This window comes from Nilaparvata lugens, chromosome 3, assembly GCF_014356525.2.
Source record: "Nilaparvata lugens isolate BPH chromosome 3, ASM1435652v1, whole genome shotgun sequence".
NCBI classification, from domain to species: domain Eukaryota; kingdom Metazoa; phylum Arthropoda; class Insecta; order Hemiptera; family Delphacidae; genus Nilaparvata; species Nilaparvata lugens.
Window position 1 is genome coordinate 8,107,025 of NC_052506.1, and position 18,399 is coordinate 8,125,423.

General features: G+C 33.9%; 1 protein-coding gene across 1 annotated transcript in view; it reads right to left on the bottom strand.

Annotated features, from left to right (window-relative positions):
* Positions 1 to 4,359, bottom strand: part of LOC111059559 (tubulin glycylase 3A) — an 83,975-nt gene extending 79,616 nt beyond the window's left edge. Inside the window, exon 1 of the mRNA XM_039425315.1 lies at positions 4,187 to 4,359. The gene's annotated coding sequence lies outside the window, so the exon portion shown is untranslated. The remainder of the gene's footprint in view (positions 1 to 4,186) is intronic.
* Between the last annotated feature and the right edge of the window lie 14,040 nt (positions 4,360 to 18,399).

Here is an 18,399-nt window from a genome sequence, read left to right on the forward strand (position 1 = left end):
CCACTCAAGAAAGATCATAATATTATTATAATTTTATAATACGGGTTCAAAGATTGGAAATATGACCTCCATTTCTTGTGCTAACAATGAACAAATATTTTCCAATAATTTTACTCTGAATCAATTTAGTTTTCTTCAATTATTAAGTTATATAAAAAACTATTTATCCTTTTTAAACTTCTTTAAACACTACTAGTTTCAGCACTCATGCCATTTCAGTAGTATTTATGTAAAAAAGTTTAAAAATGGTAGTATAGTTATTTCTATAACTAGTAGTTCTGTGAACCGTAGACCTCACGCAGTATTCTCATCCACAAGTACCTGATTGAAACTATAGACCTTATGGAAATACAGCAATAGACTGGCTTCTCCACACATCTGTGTAATCACTTGTCAGCTGGTTTATGATGAATAATTCTATAGTCAGATTTTTACTCTAATATTGGCGTATGAAGGAGGCTCCTTTTTCCTTTTATATTATCCTTGAAATGCAAAATTTCCAAAAACCTTGTATATACGTCGACGCGCAATTTAAAAAGGAACACACCTGTCAAATTTCATGAAAATCTATTACCGCGTTTCGCTGTAAATGCGCAACATATAAACATTTAAACATTCAAACATTTAAACATTAAGAGAAATGCCAAACCGTCGACTTGAATCTTAGACCTCACTTCGCTCGGTCAATTAGACAATTCAAGTAACCCCTTTGAAAATACTCCATTAGTTTTCTCAATTCAACTAAATTCAAGGAGGAAATTACAGTTTGGAGATATGTTTATCTTCTTCTCAAGCTTCAATTATTAGATTGGTAGGCAGCTTTCCATCGTTTTCTGTCCAGAGCTGTACTTTTCAGTTGGATGTAGCTCTGGATCCCTAGATCTTTGGTAACTTGCTTCAGATATTGTAGCCGGGCCCACGAGCCCTTTGTCCAATTATTATACCTTCCATTATTCTTAACGTTATATGTTTATAGAACTGCACAATTTCATAAAACCAATGACTATTCACTCTTCTTTTTAGGGCTACTTTATTATTAAAATTACAAAGTACGGTACCCTTTTATTGCAAACTTTAATTGTGTTGCAATAAAATAAACCAAAAACCTTGTATATACGTCGACGCGCAATTAAAAAAGGAGCATACCTGTCAAATTTCATGAAAATATATTACCGCGTTCCGCCGTAAATGCGCAACGTATAAACATATAAACATTCAAACATTTAAACATTAAGAGAAATGCAAAACCGTCGACTTGAAGAAACTTAGACCTCACTTCGCTCGGTCAATTATTTTCTCATAAAAAATCCTACAAAATAATAAAATAATATCGAGTGACCTGGCTGGCTCAGGTCTGGTGTAAGAGTTTTCAGGTCGAAACTGATCAATTATAGGACCTCTGACATGACCTAACAAAATCATGCATTGTCAATAATGATTAATGATAAACAAAAAACTGAGAATATAGCAAAAATGAGGTGATAATTAAATATAACTTTTTTATTTGATAAATCAACAAGTTTGATCTACAAAAATTTTACTTAGAAGAACACTTTTGAATGAAATGTCCTGTCATCGTTTCTTAATTCTATCGAAATATTTATAATGTCTAGAAGAAATTATTTGAAAACTGGCCAATTAATTATTCTTAGTTTGATTTGTAAGAGGATTTGGGATTCAAACAATAGATATAGAGTTTGAGCTTCACATTTCAGTAGAATATAATATTGAGAAATAGTTGTCACCAGGTATCTAACAGTAAATAGGTAGCATAATTTTTTAAATGATCAGAATTAAAATGGAAAATGCGTTATGAAGATAATTTTGAAACCTTCAATAAGTCACAATGAAAATCTTAATTCAATAAACCGTTTCTAGTTTCACACGTAGTGAAAACCGTATTTATATTATGAATGTTCAAACTGAAATGCCAAAAGTGTCTCTATTATGGGATATAAGCATAGAGAAACAATAGCGTAAGTAGATATCCCATGGTATAGGGCGTTTATGTCGCAACTTTTACTGTTATCTCAAGCCAATTACTGTCGATTGTTGTCGATTTTCACTGTTTTGACCGGGTAAGAGTGTATAAAAGGCACAATATGAGAGACTACCAGCGTCAGAAAGCTTCACGGGAAAGAACTACGTGGACTATAGGCTTGAGATAACAGTAAAAGTTGCGACATAAACGCCCTATACCATGGGATATCTACTTATGCTATTGTTTCTCTATGATATAAGTCTGCGACACTGTTGCAGTAAGATAAAAACGATCCGAGGGAATGAAGAAATATTGCGCTGATCGAAAAGCCAGACAGCTTCAAAACGGAGGACGATGTTAGTTGATTGAATCAAGTGGTTCAATGTGGCCGAAAAAAGACGAAAAACCATCCATTCATTTATTAACAGAGCCACAAATCATAAAACACAACATGATAAGTTGAGAGCAACGGACTGAGCACAAAACTGAAACGTTTTCTGTATTGTGAATGATATCAATGAATCATAAATATCATGAAAGTTAAGTTCAACTGAGATGTTACTAGGAATTAAGTTGAAATAAAAACGATGTTGTCAGTTCCATATAATTTATTTGTTCCATTATGTGGAACTGACAACATCATTTTATTTCACCTTATGACATGGAGAAATTTAACAATATCTCTGTTCATAGTGCAAATGTTACAAGGGATGTTTTCTCAAAAAACACTGGCAAGTAAACTAGCAATTAAATGAGACAAAAGTACAGTGCTTTATGGAGTTTTTGAGGTAGATGAAAAATACTATAGTGATGTCCACGTTATAATGGCAGTGAATAAAGACAGAAGAATAGCGATGCTGATTCTCTGCATTAATTAATTATATTTCTACACTGTCAAAAACATTATTGGCATCGTTGTGGACCTAGAAAAGGATAGTACCACCGGCTTTGTCGAATGATAGACAAGGATAGCAAAACCAAAGATGATCAAATACTGTGATTATAACGTGGACCTCACTATATACCTACAAAAACTACACCAATCCAGAACAAAGATAGTTGCAATTTGAATATTTGGATGATTTGTTATTAACTATAATCTTATTAAGCTGTTGAAACAGAGGATTATTACTCAAATATTGGCATATAGAATCACCTGACACTAACAAACTATTATATTATGGAATTTAAGGCTGTTCAGTACACTTTTTTTATTATTTAAATTGAATAATCTTTTTCAATATATTTGTTAAGATTATTATAAGAGTGAGATAAAGTGGCAAATGAGTGCTAACTTTCCGGATTCCGTTTTCTTTCCAGATCATAAACGGTTTCGACTATATTATTAGAGCTTCTCTTAAAAATTCAAAAAATGTATCTTTCCAAACTAAAACATTTTATTCCCCATATCGTTCATAAATAAAAAAGTAACATTTTTGTAAATTCGATAACTTGTTTATTTTGGCATTAATCACGAAAAACGCATATTAGAACAAAGCCAATGATATTCTGAATGTATTAAAAAAACTCCAATGGAAAATTCGAAACCGTCTATGATCTGGAAAGAAAACGGAGTTTAGCACTTCAACAACCCATAACTCGCTTATTAGACCACTTAAAAATTTCAGTTGTCACTTTTTCTCACTGTTATAATGATCTTAACAATTATATTGAAAAAGATTATCCAATTTAAATAAAAATAAAAAGGTCTACCGAACAGCCTTAAACTATCATTTCATTTCATTCACTTCAAACTTCAAGGATCATTTTCTATTTGATTTAATTTCAACTGTTTTTTGCTTGAGTTTTTCATCATACAAAAATATTATTCTATGTAAGAGTATGTAGAACTGACAGATTGTACATCATATTGTTTTGTTTTTTCATATGAGGAATAAATAACTTTTTGGATTGAATTGAACTTTAAACTATTAAATTATGAACTATGAAAGAGATTGATTGATTGAGTACTTTATTTATGTAGATTACAATATATACTGGCTTATACACTTATATACAATAGCTTACAATACAGCAAAATTATAGATGAATTTACATAATATAGACTAAGAAAATAATTATTGAACTGTATATGATATGAAAAAGCAATTTGTAATATAATAACTATAGATAATAATTATATTGTTATGCATCTACATAAATTGGCATCTACATAAATTGATAGAGATGAAGAGATAAGCTCACCAGAAGCATGACCGAGACAGCTGCAGAGGTGCTGATGGAAGGTGGAATGTTGACTGGAGAGTGGAGACTGGAGCACGCTGCTATCAGTTGAGTGGACCCTGCTGTGACTGTGAGCTGTGAGCGCGCACCTCGGCTCTGACGTCACCAGCTTGGGGTAGGTTCAACAGGGGACACGTCAAGTGTGAGGTCTCTCAATAGTTATTGGACATGACACGGCTTCTCGCAAAAGAAATGGTTTGATGAGAAGACAAAAATTATATTAATTCTGAATTACATTATTGTTTAATTTTATTATATTCATGCCAGATCATTTGTGTCAATATATTTATCCTAAATGTTATTGTATCATCTAATCATCGTATATACTTTTTATTGTAAATGTACTGTATTCTATATTGATTGTATAAATATTGTATGATCTACCCCTGTAATGGTTCAACTGTAGGCTACCATATTTTTAATATTTGTTAAGGCTGTGCAAAGGTTACAAATAAACTTTCTACTGGTGATATTTTTCAAAGTTTTTCGATTTGTATATCATCAAGCTATCAAAATGAAAAAGTTTTATCAGGAAAAAATTTTTTCCCATCATTACTTTTTGAGATATGAGGGCCTAGAGTTTAAATTTTTGGGACAGAACATTTCAAATTCGGTAAGAGATAAATCCATGAGATTTAGAGGATAGATTCTTTATGCTATTGTTGATCTAGTAAAACAATTTTTTTTTAAATATCAATATCTGAGGAATTTATTCAATTTACGAAAAATGACCAAAAATAACTTTTGAGTTATTTTTGGTAAATTGACTGGTTCAACTCAAATTAACAATGAAAAATTATAAATAAATAAACTGATTTCAATAGAATGTATTGAGGAATCGGAATGTGTATTGTAGGAATATTATAAAAAATACATATATAGTGTATATCATACACTACAAATAATAGGCTATATTAAATATTTCTATATTTGATAGATTTTTTCAATTCTTTTGCTCTGAACTTTTTTTAATTTTTTAGATAATTGTTTTTTTCTTTTCATGTATACTATGTGAACTGTGTAGGCTATCATAGAATGGACGATCATCATTCAATAAGAGTGGTTATTTCAAAATTGAAGATTTATTTATTGTAATTCCATAGAACATGTATTATTTAATAACATTTTGCTACTAAAAAGATCGACTAGCAGTCAGACCTGGTTGACCAGGAAGATGGCGAACCTGCCGAAAAATCTCGTTGTCACAGTGAGTGATTAATTCATTTATTGGAAAAAATCTGACAGCTAGTCGATATTTTTAATAGCAAAACGTGATTTAATAATAAGCAGTTCGTGATGGAAAACAACATTGAAGAATGTATTATTTTATAGTATATGATTTTTCTATTCTGAGAATGTATACACTGGTTAACTGTGTAATATGTAAGCATCAGGTATCACATTCAATCATAAATGTTAAAAATGTTAGAAATATGTGATTCATTTGTTTTTATTGGAAAAAAACTAAGTAGAAAATGAAAATTCATTTACAGGCACTTTAGATAAAGTTGCCCAATTGTCTCTTCCATTGTCAAAGCTGGTTGAAAATTCATCTCTCGAGTCAAGAAGTTGTATAAAATGACGATTTAGACAAAAATAAATTCACTGGAAACTTGAAACATTTTCTAAAAACAATAACTCGAATTAAACCAAAATGTGTAAGAAGTGAAATTTCTTTACATTTGATTTCTACATTTATTAAGTAGAAATCAATTTTATTTGAATATTTGAAGAGTATTGCTGAAATTAGCCTCAAAGTATGAAAAAGTGCAAAGCCTAGTTGAATAAATTTTAGAGTTTTAAAGTTCTTGGTACGGTACCGTACTGAACGTTCTAGTACAGTAGTAACATAGAGAAACAATAGCGTAAGTAGATATCCCATGGTTCCATAGGGAATTTATGTCGCCACTTTTACTGTTATCTCAAGCCGATTACTGTCGATTATTGTCAATTTTTACTGTTTTGTTGGGGTGAGAGTGTATGAACGGCACAATTTGAGAGACTACCAGCGTCACACAGCTGCATGGGAAAGAACTACATGAACTATCGGCTTGGGATAATAGTAAAAGTTGCGACATAGACACCCTATACCATGGGATATCTACTTACGCTATCGTTTCTCTATGGTAGTACCTAGTACATTATTATAGTGAATAATTGAATATTTGGTTGGTTTCAGAATGATCCTATAAGTTACTATTCTGTTACAAATATTACACAGTCTGATAGTCGCTGAATAACAATGAGAGACCATCCATGTATCTCAATTTCCAACCGAACTTTCTGTGATCTATATTTATTTCATCAAACTTACTCCCTTATTCGTCAAAGAGCAAGAAATACTTCCTGAAGAGATATTTCTGAAATGACAGAGACCAAGCTTCAGTAGACAAGTTCTCCTAATAGAACAGACAACTATTGTTGATTTGATGGAACACATTCGGTTTTGGGGGTAATGTAAATCGTGAAAAGCGAATAGTCCGACTTTGTTTGAAAACAGTTGAATATGGAAGCGAACTGGGACGGATAGGCCGCAAGTCATCAATTCTGTCATAAATACACAAAGGCCGGGATAAGTTTAAGCCTATAATGTAATGTTTGTGACCCAGATCTGTTGTGCGAAGCTATATCGATCTTGCAGTTGGAGCAGAGGAAGAGAGAAGCCGGAAATGCTTGTTGTAATGGCAAGAAAGCAACGACCTGCGACCTGTCTGTCATCCAGGAAAAGCAACAGAGCTTCCATTCGATTTCAGCAGCAAGAAGCAACCTGCCAAAGCCGCACATCCGATAAGAGACCCTTCAACAGTTCACGTCACTTGCTTTTACAACAAGCCTCCGCTTTTCGACTTCTTCTCAATTGAAAAGTGTAGGGGGAAGTGATCTAACAGAAAAACTAGAGATGCATAGGATTTGAGCTTGAATACTTGAAAAATAATTATGGATTTTTTCAAAAACTATTCAAGCTAATTGTTCGATTTTGTTTCCTTCCTATCAATAAGAAACTGAAAAATATTTTGGACCTATGTAAATTGCATTTTCCTACAGTTACGTTGAAAAGTGGCCATTGCTGCACTGATTACAGAACGCAAAGAATCACTTTTCCGCTCTAGTGCGGGAAAAATTTTTCTGCACTCCAGATTTGCAATATGGCAACGCAAAATACTTAGTAGGTTATATGGAGCAACAGTGCAGCAAAATCAAAATGAAGTTGGTAACAGTGACTGGGCTGCTATAGTGAGCAGTGGTGCAACGAAGCACAACGAGCACCTTATTCATTATATATTATAACCAAGGACAACATTTTTATTCAATTTGACAATAAATTAAGGTTTTTATCAATAATAAAATTACACAGAAAAACATTTGATGCATTTCAGGCAATTTTACCCATAATTACCCACTTTTCATATTCAATGGTAACTGTAGGAAAAACTTAATGTGAAATACGTGTGCAAAGTTCCTCTGCTGCACTCAAGAAACCATTCCGCCCTCGCCTACGGCTCGGGCGTAAACGTTTCTTTCGGTGCAGCAAACTGTCACTTTGCGCACTAGTTGCACAAATAACTATTTCGCCACACTGCTCAGAAAGCAGCTGTTTTCCAGTCCCTACGTAGATCTGTAAGACATTGTTTGCAGACGACTCTCGTCTGACGTCAGAACAGGTTTCTTTCCAGCCGCTAACATGGAACTAAGAAAGGTGATAAAAAACAGCTGATCAAAAAACTTTTCATTATTTGTGTTCATTATTCAATAATTAAAACATTTATAATAATATCATCTTATTGTCATTTGAAAGAATAAAAAAGTATAATCTCAACCTCCAACATAATTGAACATCATCTTTTAGGTTATTTAGACAAATCAGAATAAAAAATGAAAATACTTGGACAATTTCCTGATATTCAGATTACCTCAGATTTGCTAGAGCTATCACCTTCCACTTCTGCTTTCGGAAGTGCTTAGTAAACAGCACTATTCTCATATATATATTGTTTATTTTTGTGTGTGGCAAAAAATAGCATTCGCACCACGGGCAAAAATTTTTTTCCGGCTCTCCATCTTTTCTAGTTCTCGGCCTACGGCCTCGGACTTAAAAACCGATTTCAAGCCGGAAAAATCTCATTTTCTGCTCTAGGTGCGAAATATACTATTTATGAAATTGGGATGAAAAGAAGTTTTGGACTGTAGTCTGTTTCTTCGTTCTCAAGTTGATTGTAAATGATGAATAAATAAATAAACAAATTCACCTCTGATTTCCATGCAATGTGAATGGAATAACTTGGAACTTGAAATAATATTCTTATGCAATAAATAGTGACCTCACCAAGTGATAAAGTTTTCCATTGTTAGCAAGGTTCAGCTAAATCTGCTTTACTAGGTCAAGGGCAAGAATGAACAAGGTAGTAGCCCATACTGTAGTAGCCCACCCTGATAAGTATATTCAAGCATTAGTGGGGTTGAATCAGGGATTATTTTACTATGTCAACATCTTGGAGCAAATAGCGTGACACATGTAAGAAGTTGTAGGCTACGTGTAGTGTAAGAGGTTCACTTCAATCTGTCATAACTCCTTGAAAATAACATCAATATATCTCATTCAGCTAATGCTGGAAGTTTGAAGGTTGTATTACAGTTTTGTAGATATATAGGTGAACTAGCCGTCAGGCTCGCTTCGCTCGCCATATCCGTCTAGCCAGGGGGCTCCGCCCCCTGGACCCCCGACTGGATCGTCCAAGAATGAGATCAGCAGGCTCGCTTCGCTCGCTTGCATTTTTCATCTGAGCATTTTTATCATATGTTAGGACAATCCAGTCGGGGGTCCAGACTAAACGTCTAGCTAAACGGATATGGCGAGCGAAGCGAGCCTGACGGCTAGTAATATTCCCAGGATTGAAGTAGAAGTACCCAATCAATTTTTCCGCGATAAATGCATTCAAATCTTCAACTTGGTGCCAACCTAACAAAGTCAACTCAACATACCTACCAAATTTGAACGTTTTTGGTCCGGTAGATTTTTAGTTATGCGAGTGAGTGACTGAGTGAGTGAGTCAGTCAGTCAGTCAGTGAGTGAGTGCCATTTCGCTTTTATATATATAGATAGAAGATAGGTGAATGCAGTAGGCTAGGGTTGAATTCTGAAACGTTTATTCTAGGGTTGAATTCTGAAACGTTTAGGGTTGAATTCTGAAACGTTTATTCTAGGGTTGAATTCTGAAACGTTTAGGGTTGAATTCTGAAACGTTTATTCTAGGGTTGAATTCTGAAACGTTTATTCTAGGGTTGAATTCTGAAACGTTTAGGGTTGAATTCTGAAACGTTTATTCTAGGGTTGAAATCTGAAACGTTTATTCTAGGGTTGAATTCTGAAACGTTCATTCGAGGGTTGAATTCTGAAAAGTTTATTCTAGGGTTGAATTCTAAAACGTCTATTCTAGGGTTGAATTCTGAAACGTTTAGGGTTGAATTCTGAAACGTTTATTCTAGGGTTGAATTCTGAAACGTTCATTCTAGGTTGAATTCTGAAACGTTTATTCTAGGGTTGAATTCTAAAACGTTCATTCTAGGGTTGAACTCTGAAACGTTTATTCTAGGGTTGAATTCTGAAACGTTTATTGTAGAGTTGAATTCTGAAACGTTTATTCTAGGGTTGAACTCTGAAACGTTTATTCTAGGGTTGAATTCTGAAACGTCTATTCTAGGGTTGAATTCTGAAACGTTTATTCTAGGGTTGAACTCTGAAACGTTTATTCTCTCTTATTTCAACCAGATTTGTATCAGGGAGTTTCGGTATTTTTAACGCATGCATAAAATCTTTCCAAAAGGACTAATCTTAAAACTATGATGTTAATTTCATGCTGCCTCACTGAGGTCATCGATCAGGAATACATTTATAGAAACAAGTCAATAAGTGAAAAGCTCTGGGTAATAATACAAAGTGGCCCAAAAAAATCTATCATAGAGCATAATGTTATTTACGAGTTTGGACCCCTGACTTGAGGACCATTCTGTAAAGCCTATCAAAGTTTGCATTGAAGATAGCGATGAATGCAATGGCTATCATAATACAATTTTCGATCGATCAAAACTAACATTGACATATCATTCATGTCATTTGTTTATTTATCTTATAATTCAGTAATAATTATTACAACAATTATTATTGTGAAGGAAGATTTTTGTTTGTATTTTTATTTTGAAATCAATTAATCTGATAAATTCAAAATTGTCGCAGATAGGTACATTTTTTGGACTCAAAATAGTGTGTGAATGAAGTTATCATTTTTACATAACCTCTAGACAGTGTATTCCAAATTAAGGTTTAGAGCCGTTTTGTGGGAATGCCTGTTGTTCTTACCTGAATTGTATTTTTATATGAATAAATTAATAAATAAACAAAGAAAGGAAGAACATAATCAACTGTTCCTCTCTTAAATTTATATGAAATAATACAAAGGAATTTTCCCCAAGAATGAATCAGTTAACTTATTTATAATTTAGAAAAATAAAATATCATAAGAATCATGTTTTCTACTGATTCCAATTCTTTAACTATATAACGGTACTAAATACTCAATATTCCTTAATAAAATAATATATAACAGATTTTTTTATCAACAATTATAACAGGACAATAAATTATCTAGAATGTTTGGTTACATACAAAATTTCAACCCCTACAATAGTAATTATGTACAATAATAATAATAATTATGTATAATAATAACAGGACAATAATAATTATGTATTATTAATCATACCAGTGTTTAATGTTAAATCGGGCCTAGGCCACAAACTCAAGTTCTGTCGTAAATTTGTCAAACTCTTTAAATAAGGATTGTAGGGGTTGAAATTTTGTCTGTAACCAAACATTCTGAATAATTTATTGTCTTGTTATGAATTGTTGATAAAAACAATCTGTTATTTATTTATTTTATCAAGGAATATTAAGTAAACTATTCAACCCTTACTATCATAATACAAATAATGTAAACTACTGAGTTTTAACTGGATTGGAATTTAGTAAGAAGTAACAAGTAAGATCCCAACCATTCTACTGAATCGTCGGTAAATTTCTCATGAATTAGTAAACAGCTCGACAGCCTTCAACTCAGAACCGTTCTTGGGGATAAGTCGAGGGAAGTGAAGGTTTTGCAGGACTTGTTGGTAGATTTCCAGATAAGACGTTGGACAAGTTGAGCTAGAAATGACATAGGAAGGCAAGAAATGCGAACCGTGCTAAAATGGGCCGAGGGTGAGTAACCCACTTTTGCCAAACAGAAGTTTGGCTTCCTCGGTCGGTGCTATCAGAAAGGGAACAGGGGGAGGCTCGGGGGCTGGAGTTGCGTTGCTAGCAGGCTATTTCTGTCGACTGCACCCCCAGGACCCGGGGAGACCCCCGTGAGGAGGGAAGGGACATGTGAGCCGACGCGTAGACGGTACACAGCCGTACCTGGACGGTGACCTCTATACGCTCCACGCCTAAACTGGGCTAAATCAATTTATCACATACAAACTTGCAGCTAATTATCTGGAAGCGTTGCGTGCCTTCTGTTGGGTCTTTGTTCTATTTAGACCCGGCGTTCCTCAGGTCTCGGGTGCCAACATTACCTAACCAAGCACGACCAATTCAAGAGCTTGAACAAACTTGAAACAACTTTAAAACTTTGTTGTAGTGTTTGGATTTCATGTGATATGCCAATTCAGCTGGAGGTGTGAATTGCTAAAATAGCTATCATTTCAATAATGGCTTCTTCACAAAGTTACACTCGAAATCTGATTCTACAAATAAATTAGATGCAGTAGGTAGGCATAATACAAGATTTCATGTGATATGCCAATTCAGCTAGAGTTATGAATTGTTAAAATAGTTATCATTAAAATATTAGCTTCTTCACGAAGTTAACCTCGAAATCTGATTCTACAAATAAATTAGATGCAGTACGTAGGCATATAATACAAGATTTCATGTAATATACCAATTCATCTGGAGGTGTGAGTTGTTAAAATAACTATCATTTCAACAATAAATTCTTCACAAAGTTACCCTCGAAATCCAATTTTACAAATAAATTGGATTCAGTAGGCATAATACAAGAATAGGCCAACTTACTCCAATAAATTGAATTGAAAATTGTCATAGATATTTTGGAATTGTTCCATCATGGAATTGAAACACAATACAGTACGTTTTCTACTCTACTGTAATGGTTTTAGTGATTTAAACCTCAGTTTTCACTGTACAAGGCATCATTATCATCATCGTCATAATGAGTAGGATAGCCAACGTACAATATTATTTTTTTCTATTTTATTAGTTTATCTTTAGTATCACTGAAACCGCTAGTTAACAAAAATTTTACATTTTTATGCTGTTTCAATAAACATATGTGATATATATATATATAACACTTGAAAACTTACATTTAAACGAGAATTTTCGGGGAGCTGGGCCCCTCTGTCAATCAGCCAGGAAGTGAAGTGGCGAGATATATGTATATATATATATATATATACATACATATATACATATATCTCGCCACTTCACTTCCTGGCTGATTGACAGAGGGGCCCAGCTCCCCGAAAATTCTCGTTTAAATGTAAGTTTTCAAGTGTTTTTAATCTATCCGTGTCGTGTGTATCCTGTTTATATTTATATTATGAAACTTTAAAGTGTTTTCTGTTAAGTGCTATATATATATATATATATATATATATATATATATATATATATAAAAAACAGGTCTCGAGACACGATATAAATAGATTGAAAACACTTAAAAACTTACATTAGAAATAGGGGAAATTTTCGGGAACTGAGTTCCCTTCCTCAACCGAGTAGACTCAGAGTCTATTGACCCATTTCTAATGTAAGTTTTTAAGTGTTTTCAATCTATTTATATCGTGTCTCCTGTTTTAATTTATATTACAAACTTTAAAGTGTCTTCTGTTATGTGCTATATATATATAGCACATAACAGATCCAGTACATTTCAAATTTGGACGTGCACTTGTAAACAGTGCGAAATTACAAGGACTTGAAAATTAAAAAAAAATGCCATACGCTATATATATCACATAACAGAAGACACTTTAAAGTTTATATATAGATATAATTATATAGAGTATGGCATTTTTTTTATTTTCAAGTCCTTGTAATTTCGCACTGTTTACAAGTGCACGTCCAAATTTAAATGTACTGGATCGCCTGAGGGCTTGCCACAGTAAAGTCATTACTGTCACCCAGGTAGGCACTCAAATCAAACAGATTTAATTAATTCGAATGCGTAAACAGAATTTTTATGTTCAATTCGAGCTTCACTTACACAAAAGTGAAATGGGCTACTGCTTGCTGCTTTACTATCTCATTTCTTCAACAAGCATTGCTACATCAATAAAATGAGTGACCAATATTGGGTACCTTACACATGATTTATGTATTTGATCATTATTTTAGTAAGATTAGTGCATTGTCTAGAGTTTATTGTCTGTTCAACGTTGTACCATGATGTATAATATAATCACTGAAGTCTTATTGCGCTAAAATTGCATTTAGATGGCATATTTCTTTAGAAACATCTTGATAAATTCGTAAGCTGAACTAATATTGTTATAAACACAGACCCAGGGGTGAAAGAACATTACAGTATGCTAGGAAATTATGAACGAAAATTGAACTTCAATGAACAAATTAACTTATGGTTTTCACACTGAATACACTGTATTTTTCAACAAATGATATTAGGTAATTATTCAATTCAACAATTTGTTTCCTGAGACAATAATGTGTAAGACTTACAAGAATTGATTATCAATGAATAGCGACAGGCAGGCCCGGCCCCAGGGGTGGGCGGACCGGGCGGCCGCACAGGGCGGCAGGTTTTGGGGGCGGCAAATTTAAAGGAATGGAAAATTTAAAAATACAAATAAATTCATATCAAATGTGAATGGTAGAATTATATAAGAAGCTTTTCAACTTTGAGCTAATGAAGACTTTTCTAAGATCAACAATGTCCCAGGAACGTCTGAGTGGTCTAGCGAACATAAAATAGTTCAGTCCCCAGATCTTGAAGAATTGGTGAAGGAATTTTCCCATGCAAAGGTCAGACGAGTTCTACTTAATTCAACAGGTGTGTTAAACAAACTTGTAGAAATTGTAGTTCTAATTACTTAGCAAGTTAAGTAGGCCTAATACTGTGTTGCAGTCTACGTCTTAAGGCTGTGCAAAGGCTAAAAATAAACTTTCTTGTACTGGTGATATTTTTCAAAGTTTTTCGATTTGTACCGGTATATATCAAAATGAAAAGGTTTTCTTAGGAAAACATTTTCTTCCAATCATTACTTTTTGAGATATGAACGCCTGAAGTTTAAATTTTTGGGACAGGACATTTCAAATTCGGTACGAGATAAATTCTTCATGGTATTGTTGATTGAATACAACAAGAAAATTTTGAAACATTTTCTGAAAATATCAATTTTTGAAAAAGTTATTCAATTAACAAAAAAAACTCAACTAAACACTATTTTTGGTCATTTTAGTAAATTGAATAACTTTCTCAAAAATTGATATTTTCAGAAAATGTTTGTTTTACTAAATCAAAAATACCAAGAAGAATTTATCCTTTGAATTTTATGGATTCCGAATTTGAAATGTTCTGTACCAAAAATTTAAACTTTAGGCCCTCATGTCTCAGAAAGTAATGATTGAAAAAAAAATGTTTTCCTAAGAAAACTTTTTCATTTTGATAGCTTGATCCTTAAGCGATCCTTGATCGTGTCCTCGCGCGCCTCTCCACTAGGAAATACTGAAATGAAGTGCAACTAACGGGTGATTCTCATAGAACATAATCTCATGAGCTTATATCATTGTGTTAAGTATCACTGTGAGGACAATATAGATGGTGATGATGGTTGAAGCTAAAAATGAGGTGTTTTTCACAATACAATGAGCATTGTTGTCAAGTGTACCTGGAAATCTATATGAGATAGAGCGCTCTACCTAGTCTCAGATTTTAGAGCACGAAATTACGCCCAGAGGGATTATGAATTTTACATCTAGATTGTAATCGGGATATAATTATTGTTGATCAAATACTAAATATGATCAAAATTGATTTTTTTCTTAAAAATATCACTCAAATTTGAAAAATCATAACTCAGTACTCATTGGAGATAGAGAGTTCCAAATGATCTCATTTCATTCAGAATTTTATGATCATAAAAAAGGCAATGGAAAATTTTCTGTCTGATCACTGATTTTGCCGGAAATAGCTGAAAACTTAAAAATGAACCTAAAATACGAAATTTTTGGGCCACTCTGTATTAGCATAAGGGAATTTTAAATGGAGAATTTAGTTCTGGACTTCTCTTATGTATCCAAATAAAATATTAAAAAATCAGAACTACGATATAAATTGCAAGCAAACCCCCATTCTCATGTCTATATTGACTGGACTTTACTGTTCCCCAATATTTATATTTGTGAAATATTTGTTTGAATGTCAATAAATATTGATAAACATAATTTTTTAGAGTTTACTGAGACTGTGATGTCGCATCACAGCAGAGACACAATAGTAACGCTGGTTACACACTGGGCGGTTTCTGCCGCGGCGGCGAAACTGCCATCGCCGCCTCGAAAAAAAGTCAAGCTTACACATTCAGCGGAAAAAATACAGCCAAACATCGAGCGGCAAAATTACCGCCACATATGATCAGTAACCAAAATAATTCTTGTAGTTCTTCATCGCAAATGTGTTGTGACTTCTCTGTTTCATAAGTGTTCAGTTAATTGTATTTTGCACATTTCTCAAAAGTATACATTATTAAGTGTTTAACTTGAAATAGAAAGGCAACAGCTTTTACCACTTTTGTTGTACCGTCGAAGGAAAAGAAGACATCAGAGAAATCGCCTTGCTTGGATTCATTGAAATGAACGTTTTTATTAAATCGACAGCGATATACAACATATTACAGTTTTTTCCTTGTCATCCAGTTTCAAAATCCCCCCTAATCTCCATACACTCTTCCTTCCACGCATTCCTTGTTGCATCTCGATCCTTGAATATGTCGAAGGTTTTGTCCCACAAAACTGGCCTCTGTTCTACAAATGAGATTAACAACTCATTGTCTATAAACTTACCCATTTTCTCACACTCGTCAACCACAAACACTTAAAACAATAAGTAAATGTTATAAACAACTTTACAACAAGACACAAATTGAAAGGCTGATTTTCAAAGACCTCTGACTTGGAGCAACTGGGAAAGATGACTGATCAGCGGCGACAGTAGACAACCGCCAAATGTGTTTTGCCCATTTGGTCACTGCGTACACAAGAACGGCAAAAACACCGCCAGCCGCAGTGGCAGTGGACGGCTGCACAGCTGCCACCAACGGCAATATAGCCGCGCGTCGTCTCTGCCGCCCAGTGTGTAAGCTTCCATTCAAGTCCATAGACTACTGCTCGAACTGCGGTGACGGCGAAATTACCACCCTGGCAGAAACCGCCCAATATGTAACCGGCGTTAGGCGATAGCTCAAGGAGGGGTGGAACCCCGGGATTAACAATTAAAGACGGGCTACTTGCGGGGGGGGGCGGCAGTTGCCGATCTCGCCCAGGGCGGCAAAGTCCCTAGGGCCGTGCCTGGCGACAGGTTCATCATCTATATGGCGTCTGTTAGAAAAACCACACACAAAAATTGATCCTCTTGAATTCTTGATCCATTTCACAATACATTATTATTAACTACTTAGAGACTAATATTCTCAAATTTCAATCATCGATTAGTGTTCTTACTACTAAAACATGTATTGCTAACCGACAACAAGGGCTCTCAAATCAGAATTACCGATATTCTTAATTGTATACTAGTAGTTCTGAGAACAGTAGACCTCGCTCATGAATACAACTTTCAAATTAATGAGAAGGGTCATTATGAAAGTACAGTATATTGTGAAGATTAGGCAATGTCATCTATTATTTTTTCCATTGAAAATGCTAGTGACAATGTTTCCAGGGACATCAGACTTATAAATTTCTTTCGAGGAAGTACCTTTACATTGTCACCATATTTACAATATTAACCGATATCACAACTTTTTTAATAATTAATTATAAGATATTGGTTAACTGACGGAAAAATGGATATGCAGTAGGCACTTTGAACGATGAATCGTCTCACAGACAATAGTGAGACAGAAAATGATTCTAAATAAGATGAGTTTGTTGGTGTCAATGACAGGAGATTGCTAATGATGGTTTTTAATAAAGAGTGGTTTTAATGTTATGGCCTGTTATGCTATGCAGAATGTTAAATGATCACAACTCGGTTTCTGATCTCATACCAGAAGGAAAATCAAAAGCTAATAGCACAGAATATAAGTATTATAGAAGTTTTCTCTGTTAATATTTTCCAGAAACTATTCGTCTATGAAACAGGGACATTTCGTGTTGAAAAGGGAAAAAATTGTGCAGTCAAGTGAGACGTTTTCTAAAATTAATAAATACAGCACATTTTAGAGCGGCACAAGTTCTGTTATAAAAAATGAGAGCCAGTTTTTTTACTTATATTTATTTTGGGCAAGATTTACTCATAACATATTTTAAATACAATGATCTTTCATTTGAAAAGAATAAAAATTGCTGTATCTTTCAAAATAACGGCGCTAGATACGAAAAATTGACTTTCTGGAAGGAGGTTGGTCAGCGGTTTTTCAAATTACAATAAAACCGGAGGTCTTATCAAAAATCGTTACACATACGTTTCTGCGCCTCATTTCAAAGAGCTTGTATATCAAATTTCATCCAAATCGGACAATAACTGCGGTACAAACAAACAGACAAAAGCCGATCGAGTCGAAACTAAGACCTCAGCTTCGCTTCGGTCAATTATAAACTGTTTCGGATGAATATTCACGAAGTGGCAGTCAAAAATCGTTATAGTTTCAGTTATATAGTTATCGGAATCTCCCAGAAAGTTCTTGGCAGATTAACCATGATCATGTGTAAAGTTAGTTTACTAAAATAGGTCCTGATTTTCCCAGTGCCTGGGACTGATTATAACTTACTATTTCATCAATAATTATTGTACGATCAGTTGAAGCTTCTAATAATTAATATAAATTTAGCCATTGTTCCAAACTGGTATCAAAGGATAATGAATAAATAGACACTG